The sequence below is a fragment of the Mustela lutreola genome, chromosome 8, assembly GCF_030435805.1.
Source record: "Mustela lutreola isolate mMusLut2 chromosome 8, mMusLut2.pri, whole genome shotgun sequence".
NCBI lineage: Eukaryota > Metazoa > Chordata > Mammalia > Carnivora > Mustelidae > Mustela > Mustela lutreola.
In genome coordinates, this window is record NC_081297.1 from 36232767 (window position 1) to 36240164 (window position 7398).

At 32.0% G+C, this 7398-nt stretch overlaps 1 non-coding gene across 1 annotated transcript; it reads right to left on the reverse strand.

Moving 5' to 3' along the window:
• Window positions 1-5581: 5581 nt before the first annotated feature.
• LOC131839987 (U6 spliceosomal RNA) lies at window positions 5582-5688 on the reverse strand. The gene has a single exon (XR_009357107.1). It is a non-coding gene; the product is annotated as a U6 spliceosomal RNA (small nuclear RNA).
• Between the last annotated feature and the right edge of the window lie 1710 nt (window positions 5689-7398).

Sequence of the window (7398 nt, forward strand, 5' to 3'; positions counted from 1 at the left end):
AAATTAAATTAAATTAAAAATAAATTAAAACCTAAAATGAGATACTATTACACACTTACCATATTGGGCAACAGTAAAATTGCCTTGCAAGAATGTGAAAGAATGAAAGTGCCCATAATAAAAACATTTGAGGTAAGTTGGACAATATTTAGAAAACTTAAAAATAAAAATAAAAATTTGGTCCATTCTTAGAAATACAACATGGAACTAAATGAATATTTTCACCAGGATATGCAAGCAGATGATATAGCTATTCATAACGGCAGATCAGTAGTGGTCTATTTGCACAATGTTACATTAAATAAGAGAGAATATTAACAAACTGGGAGGAGGGGCTAGGTTGTTATCATAAACAGATCTTCTATGGTGCTGATTATGTTCTATTTCTCAAAATCTTTAAGTTAAAAAAGTTTTCAAATTTATATCTAGATAGATAGATGATAGATAGACAGATATACCAGAAGCTGCAATGCTAGGCTAAGACCAGGCTTTAAAGGGCTTTTCTATACTCTACTAAATACTTGAAACCATTCATTATATCATAGCTCAGTGTTCAAATCTCCATTTGTTTCCTCAGTTTCCTAATATTTATCTTAAGGTGACCTGATCCAGACTTTTGATCACCTTTGTCTAAATATTTCTATTTTAACAAAGTCCTTTTTAACACTGAGAGACTAAAACTTAGAAAAATACTCTGATTGTTATCTCACTAGAGTGGAAAATATATAGTTACCCATTAACTAATGATATCCATGTCTACATTAGATCCATGACATTTTTAATTCTTGGGAGCTTTTGGATAAATGAAATTTTTAAGCTTCCTTTAAATGAAGCTTTAAGCCATCACCACATGAATAAAATTAAAGAACCAAATGAAAACAGGCCAAGTATTTACAGAGTAATAGAATGTGCAGTGGAAAGAGTACAATTCTGAAATCATAAAGCCTAAATTAGTGTGATGCATCTTTACTAGCCATGTAATCATAAACCAGTTATCTAAATGTGTTAGCCTCAGTTTTTTCACCCATGAAATGGTGATGATAATACTTATTATGCAGCCTTGTTGTGTGGATGTGATGAAGCATGGAGCATGAGAGTCTCCTATTCCATGCTAAAATGATAGCTATTTTTATACTTATAATAATTCTAGTAATAGTAATTAAATTGTTCAAAATGATAATATTCATTTATATTGAGGCATTGTATTGACTATTCATAGACACATTTACCAAAATAAATTTCATTTTACTTTACCCCCTGTGAGGATATATATTCCCTAATTCAATATGAATCTCATTATGAATAATAATTATCATAATAAATATGCTGATTTTTCTTCTATTTATTTTTAGGGAGGTATCCTTTACTGTTGAACATAAAGAAACTTAAGCAAGTCTGTCTTATTCAAAATTTGCATGCTGCTTTCTTATGAAACTAGATTATAGAGTTGTATGAAATAAATTCATGCAGTTAAGACATTGATGTTTGGAAAACTGGGTGGTCAGTTTAGTATTTCAAAAGAAGATTTTAAATTTAAACCTTAAAACTGAGCTCTTTCAGCCTTATTTATAGACCATCCCTCATGCTTCATAAGTACTCCTCCATTGTAAACTAAGTAATAGTTTTTGTCACAGCGTATATAACGAAAATGGATTTTATATTCTATTATTTCAGAGTTAGTTGCAGTTTCTACTGCCTTACTTCCTTTTTTGAAAAATAGATTAATTCTACAAAAAGTTTTTTCCAGCTTTATTGAAAAAAAATCGACATATTATAATTTGTAAATTTAAGAAATGATTTCTTATAACATTGCAAACTTTTAACATTGTGTAAATTTTGTACAATTTGATAAATTGGTATACATCTTTATTGCAATATAATCTACATAAAAATGTTAATACATCTACTATCTCGTATAGTTGCCACTGTTTTTTATGCATGTATCGTAAGGAATTTTAAGATCTACTCTCTTAGCAACTTTTATGTATATAGTATAGTAGAGATAAACTTCAGAGGTCTTGTGGGTTTTGTTCCAGACTGCCTCAATAAAGTGATTATCTCAATAAACTAAGTCAAATTATTATTTTTTTTGGTTTCCCAGTGCATATAAAAAATTATGTTTCCCAGTGCATATAAAAAACAAACACTATACTGTACTGTTCAAAAGCATTATGTTTTTAAAGAAAAACAATGTATATACCTTAAGTAAACTAGTTCTGAGTTTTCAGTGGGTCCTGATTACTGATCACAGATCACCATAACAAATACAATAATAATGAAAAAACTTGAAATATTGCAAGAATTACCAACATGTGACAAACAGAAAATGAACAAATGTTGTTAGAAAAATGGTGGCAGCAGACCTCTTTTATACAAGATTGCTATAAACTTTCAACTTGTAAGAATGTGATATATGCAAAGTTTAATAAAGGGAAGCAAAATAAAAAAGTGTATGTATATTTTATTAACTATGATCATCATGCTCTACATTAGATCTCCAGAACTTTTTCATATTATAGTTGTAAGTTTGCACCCTTTGACCACCTTACTCCACCCCAGGTTCACCCCTTGTCAACTCAACTCTAAGTTTCCATTAGTTTGCCTTTTCCTCAGATTCTGTATGTAAGGGATATCATAATACATAAATTTAAAAAATATATAAAATCTTTGAAATATTTCACTTAGTATAATACCTTCAAGATCCATCCATGCTGTTGTAAATGGCAGTATTTCTTAATTTTTCATGGTTAAGTAGTATTCCATAGTATATATTTACCATACTTATTTTATTCATTCATCCATTAATGGATACTGAAGTTATTTCCATCTCTTGCTTAGAGTTAATAATTTTATAATAAACATAAGAGTGCAGATATGTCTTTGAACAGTGACTTCGTTTCCTTTAGATAGATACCTAGAAGTGGGATTACTGAATCATATGGTAATTTTACTTTTAATAATATGCATCATCTCCATACTGTTTTCCATACAAATTTATATCCCTATCACAGTGCATAAGTTCCCCATTTTCCCCAATATTTACCAAAATTTGTTAGTTTCAATTTTTTGGTAGTATATATTCTAATATCTTGCTGTGTTTTTCAGAGGTAAACAACAACAACAACAACATAAGGACTTTGCCCTGAGTTTTTTACGTTGAGCACTTTTTAATGCTCCTGTTGGTCATTAATATAACTTTTTTGAAAAAAAAAAAAGTCTATTGAGATCCTTTTGCTATTTTTTTAATTATATATTTTTTTCTATTTGTATCTGTTGGTTATTAACCTCTTTTCAGATATAAGATTTGTAAGTATTTTCTTACATTCTGTGGATTGTGTTTTCATTCTCTCTCTCTTTTTTTTTTTTGGCAATGCAGAAACTTTAGTTTGATGTAATACCATTTATTTATTTTTGCTTTTTTTTGGTTGTGTTTTTGGTCTGGTATCCAAAAAACTATTGGCAAGACCAATGTCAAGGAGAATTTTTCCTATATTTTCCTTTAGGAAATTTAGTTTCATGCATCACCTTTAAGTCTTTAATCTATTTCAAGTTAAGACTTATGAGTGATATAAGGTTCCAGTTTCATACTGTTTATGTGACTATTCAGTTTTAAATATCATTTATTGAACAGACTATCTTTACCCATTACATATGTTGGCCCCTGTCAAATATTAGGTGACTGTATGAAAGGATTTATTTCTGGACTCTCAATTCTGTTCTACTTTTTATTGGTCTGTTTTTATGCCAGTATACTTTATTGTTTTGAGCATGAGGGCTTTGTAGTATAGTTTCAAATCAAGAAGTGGAATTTCACTTCTTCATTCTTTCTCAGAACTGCTTTGATTATTTGTTGTCTTTTATGGTCTCATATAAATTTTAGGATTCTTTACTTACTTCTTTAAAAAAATAATATTGGATTTTTTTTAAGATTTTTAATTTACTTATTTGACAGAGAGAGATGACAAGCAGGCAGAGAGGCAGGCAGAGAGAGAAGAGGAAGCAGGCTTCCTGCTGAGCAGAGAGCCTGATGCGGGGCTCGATCCCAGGACCCTGGGATCATGACCTGAGCCGAAGGCAGCGGCTTAACCCACTGAGCCACCCAGGCGTCCCTAACATTGGATTTTTGATAGGAATTGGATTTACAGATGGTTTTCGGTAGTATGGACATTTTAACAATGTTAAAGCCAAAAGATGACTGTCAGAAGTTATCTGGGAGAAGATATTTGCAAATGACATACCAGATAAAGGGCCAGTATCCAAAATCTATAAAGAGCTTATCAAACTCAACACCCTAAGAACAAATAATCCAATAAAGAAATGAGCAGAGGACATGAACAGACATTTCTGCAAAGAATACATCCAAATGGCCAACAGACACATGAAAAAATGCTCCACATCACTCGGCATCAGGGAAATACAAATCAAAACCAGAATGAGATACCACCTCACACCGTTCAGAATGGCTAAAATGAACAAGTCAGTCAATGACAGATGCTGGCGAGGATGTGGAGAAAGGGAAACCCTCCTTCACTGTACGTGGGAATGCAAGCTGGTGCAACCACTCTGGAAAACAGCGTGGACGTGCCTCAAAAAGCTGAAAATACTACCCTATGACCCAGTGCTTGTAGTACTGGGTCTATACCCTACAGATACAAACGTGGCATTCTGAAGGGGCACATGCACCCAAAGGTTTATAGCAGCAATGTCCACAATAGTTAAACTATGGAAAGAACCTAAATGTCCTTCAACAGATGAATCAATAAATAAGATGCGGTATATATGTACAATGGAATACTATGCAGCCATCAAAAGAAATGAAATCCTGCTATTTGTGATGACGTGGATGGAACTAGAGGGTATTATGCTTGGCGAAATAAATCAATCTGAGAAAGACAACTATCATATGATCTCCCTGATATGATGAAGTGGAGATGCAACATAGGCGGTTTCGGGCGTACGAAAAGAAAAATAAAAGAAGATGGGATTGGGAGGGAGACAAACCATAAAAGACTGAATCTCACAAAACAGACTGAGGGTTGCTGGGGGGAGGTGTGTTGGGAGAGGATGGTGGGGGTATGGACATTGGGGAGGGCAGGTGCTATGGTGAGTGATGGTGAGTGCTGTGAAATGTGTAAACCTGGTGATTCACAGACCTGTACCCCTAGGGATAAAAACACATTATATGTTTATAAAAAATTTTTAAAAATAATTTAAAAATCCATTAAAGAAAAAACACATATTGCAAGCCCAGAGCTAATCTCATATTCAATCAAAAACGTTTGAAAGTTTTCCCCTTAAAGATCAGAAGAAAGACAAGTGTGTCCACTTTCACTACTCTCATTTGACATAGTACTGGATGTCCTAGCCAGAGAAACAAGGAACACAAAGAAATAAGAGACTCAAAAAAAAAAAAAAAAAAAAAAAAGGAAGAAGTAAAATTCCCTTTTTTTGGATAACATGAACTTACATGTTAAAAAACCCTAAAATCTTCACAAAAAAATTTGAATAAACAAATTTAGTAAAGCTGTCAAATACAAGATCAATATATAAAAGACAAGAATTTTGTTTTGTTTCATTTTTTTTTAATATGGAATGCTTCCCAGTTTTTCATGTCATCCTTGTTCAGTGATCACGCTAATCTTCTCTGCATCATTCCAATTTTAGTATATGTGCTGCCAAAGTAAGCACAAGACAGGAGCATTTTAACACTCTAATGATGAACTATCTGAAAAAATAAAGAGAACAATCTAGTTCACAATAGCATCAAAAATAATAAAATACTTAGGAATAGATTTAACTAAGAAGATGAAAGATCTGTACTCCATAAACTATGACATTGATAAAGAAATTGAAGGAGACACAAATGGAAAGATAGCTCATATTTATGAATGGTAAGAATTAACATTGTTAAAATGTCCATACTACCGAAAACCATCTGTAAATCCAATTCCTATCAAAAATCCAATGTTAGGGACGCCTGGGTGGCTCAGTGGGTTAAGCCGCTGCCTTCGGCTCAGGTCATGATCCCAGGGTCCTGGGATCGAGCCCCGCATCAGGCTCTCTGCTCAGCAGGAAGCCTGCTTCCTCTTCTCTCTCTGCCTGCCTCTCTGCCTGCTTGTCATCTCTCTCTGTCAAATAAGTAAATTAAAAATCTTAAAAAAAATCCAATATTATTTTTTTAAAGAAGTAAGTAAAGAATCCTAAAATTTATATGAGACCATAAAAGACAACAAATAATCAAAGCAGTTCTGAGAAAGAATGAAGAAGTGAAATTCCACTTCTTGATTTGAAACTATACTACAAAGCCCTCATGCTCAAAACAATAAAGTATACTGGCATAAAAACAGACCAATAAAAAGTAGAACAGAATTGAGAGTCCAGAAATAAATCCTTTCATACAGTCACCTAATATTTGACAGGGGCCAACATATGTAATGGGTAAAGATAGTCTGTTCAATAAATGATATTTAAAACTGAATAGTCACATAAACAGTATGAAACTGGAACCTTATATCACTCATAAGTCTTAACTTGAAATAGATTAAAGACTTAAAGGTGATGCATGAAACTAAATTTCCTAAAGGAAAATATAGGAAAAATTCTCCTTGACATTGGTCTTGCCAATAGTTTTTTGGATACCAGACCAAAAACACAACCAAAAAAAAGCAAAAATAAATAAATGGTATTACATCAAACTAAAGTTTCTGCATTGCCAAAAAAAAAAAGAGAGAGAGAATGAAAACACAATCCACAGAATGTAAGAAAATACTTACAAATCTTATATCTGAAAAGAGGTTAATAACCAACAGATACAAATAGAAAAAAATATATAATTAAAAAAATAGCAAAAGGATCTCAATAGACTTTTTTTTTTCAAAAAAGTTATATTAATGACCAACAGGAGCATTAAAAAGTGCTCAACGTAAAAAACTCAGGGCAAAGTCCTTATGTTGTTGTTGTTGTTGTTTACCTCTGAAAAACACAGCAAGATATTAGAATATATACTACCAAAAAATTGAAACTAACAAATTTTGGTAAATATTGGGGAAAATGGGGAACTTATGCACTGTGATAGGGATATAAATTTGTATGGAAAACAGTATGGAGATGATGCATATTATTAAAAGTAAAATTACCATATGATTCAGTAATCCCACTTCTAGGTATCTATCTAAAGGAAACGAAGTCACTGTTCAAAGACATATCTGCACTCTTATGTTTATTATAAAATTATTAACTCTAAGCAAGAGATGGAAATAACTTCAGTATCCATTAATGGATGAATGAATAAAATAAGTATGGTAAATATATACTATGGAATACTACTTAACCATGAAAAATTAAGAAATACTGCCATTTACAACAGCATGGATGGATCTTGAAGGTATTATACTAAGT